Below are 2,396 nucleotides of genomic sequence, written 5' to 3'. Positions count from 1 at the left end.
GCACACGCCGTTGATTAGGCAGTAAAATCCAAGCACCATTGACTGCACTTTACGCGATCGAGCAGCTGAAGATGCTCATCAAATGAGCAGCATTCCTTCTTCGCCATCAGCTGCAGGATCTTGTTCCCCAGACTTGGTAGCAGAATTATCTGTCGTTATTCGCCTCTGGGAAGGCGACCAAGGTTGTAGGGCTGGGGCAGACAGGAGCAGAGCCATCTCAATTCCAATCCAATCTTGCCATCAGGCATACTGATAAGGTTTGCAGTTTTCCAAGTTAGTCAACTGATTCCAGGTATCCTTACATTTTTCATAACTGTTGCCAATGAATTTAATGGCGTATAGCTAGGTATTCACAAGAATAGCCTACATAATGTGTAGCAGTTCAGGGGTGGAGCCAATTCAGACCATGGGGAGTAGTAGCAGTCCGAAGGTATAGTGCACATAAGAATGACCAATCGGTGGATGTGGTTTCAACTGTTCCTCGTGATGCCTCACACTGTGTAGTGTGTACTTAAGAATGACCAATCTCATTTGGTTCTTCCACTTCGTTCCTTGGATACAGTATACTTAAAATGGCCCATCCTGGTACGCCTTCAAACTCTGCGCTCTACATGATGGTTAGTATTGTGCCCATTCCATACAGTATACTTAAGATGGAAATCCTGGTACGCCTTCACACTGTATCGCGAAGTATTTTTACCCTGTCCGCAGAACCATGCCAGGTACTTACACATGTTTCTCTCGCTGCTGTTTGGCAGCAGATGTAACATGGAATGCAGTACCTGCCTGGAAGAAATGGTCAGCTTGTTCTTCTCGGCAAAAGAATGCTTCAAGTGTTGATCTTCAGTTCTTGCCGCGTGCTTACTGATCGTCAGCAAGATATCATCATCATCAGAGATGGGCGCCATTTTCTGCAGCTCAAGGTGCTCTTCCATTGAAATTCTTCATTTGAGTCCCTTTTTTGATCCACTCCTTATACCTGCATTAGATCATAATACCCACCTCTTAAAAAAACTGAATTAAAATGGCTGGTCGAATTTTGCAGGTGTGACCGTGTGAGTAATTGGAGAATATTTATTTAGAGCACCGAAGGGAACACGGTTTCATCCAATCCGCTCGGATGTATCGATGACTCCAGCATTTAATGGGTGCTTAAAACACCAGAAAGTGTTTATTCATGTGAGGTAACAGTTCAGACTTGAGAGGGTGTTTATACATGCTTTTATTAGGTTAACTCTGCTATTCACTTGAGAACTCTGCATGCAACTCCGCAAGATAGTTACATACTCTTTACTAATGGATGAATTGACTTGCAACCAGTCCGCAGAATATCTCTCTGAAGCCATGCCAAGGAAGAAGCAGCATTGGCCTGTCGCCTTGTGATGTCACTCAGAAATTGTTGCGATGAGCACATCATTCACATTCATACCATGTATGCGATGGTTAGTATTTCGGTCATTCAGCATCAGTGTAGTAGAAATATTCTGACCCTGACCTGCAGAACCTGTGTTAAGTACTTACACATCTACCTCCTTGTCAGGAACCAGACTGCATCATGTTCTGAAGAAATCAACACCCAACGGCTGGTTGGCGCCAAACTGGGCTCATCGTCACCCGTCTGATCATCATCCAACTGCAACTTACCGCTTCGCCTGGAGCTACGACGCACCACCACCCTCATCATGAATACAAATAGCCCGGAGTTGTCGCTATCTGAATTAGCTTGACTGTCTCCTTGTTCACCTGCTTTACTTTATTAGAGTTAAGAGTTAAGGTTACCTTTCACTGGTTGTAATGGGTATAAAACCAACACCTGATCTACTATCTGAGAGCCCTGGAGCTCGTCTTCCTGTACTTGGGGCATATTTATTTCGCCAAACGCGTATCCTTAATTCACTATATTTCTCTCACGAGTCATCCTCTGAATTCACCTAGAACGCGTAAATGGCCAGCTTGTTCTTCTCAGCAGGCAGAAGAATGTCCATCAGTTGAATCGCCATGAAGGCGTAAATTCTGCTCGACTCATGTGGGGTTGCTTCAAGTAGTTGGCTTGAGTTGTATTCCAGCAACAGAGCTTTCTTGTTAGGGTGTCGGCGTGTGGAAGAATGGATTTGAGTGATCTTGGTCGATCACAAATCAGAGCTTAATTAGTTCGAGCAATGCAAATGATGGCTGCAGAATTTGTTTCTCTGTATGTATCAGACGCAGAGTTTGGAATTTACGTGATAATGAAATATGAGTTGCGTACTGTGGCGTCGGTCAACTTGATACAGACAGACAAAGCTATGCAATTAAATGTCCTGCTGAACATGGATTGATATGGGAAAGAACCCATCATCATCTGCAAAGGAAAGAACCCTGTCCCTTTGCTCACAGTTCGGTTCAGAAAGGCCATC

The sequence above is a fragment of the Triticum aestivum genome, chromosome 2B, assembly GCF_018294505.1.
Source record: "Triticum aestivum cultivar Chinese Spring chromosome 2B, IWGSC CS RefSeq v2.1, whole genome shotgun sequence".
NCBI lineage: Eukaryota > Viridiplantae > Streptophyta > Magnoliopsida > Poales > Poaceae > Triticum > Triticum aestivum.
This window is presented reverse-complemented; position numbering follows the sequence as displayed.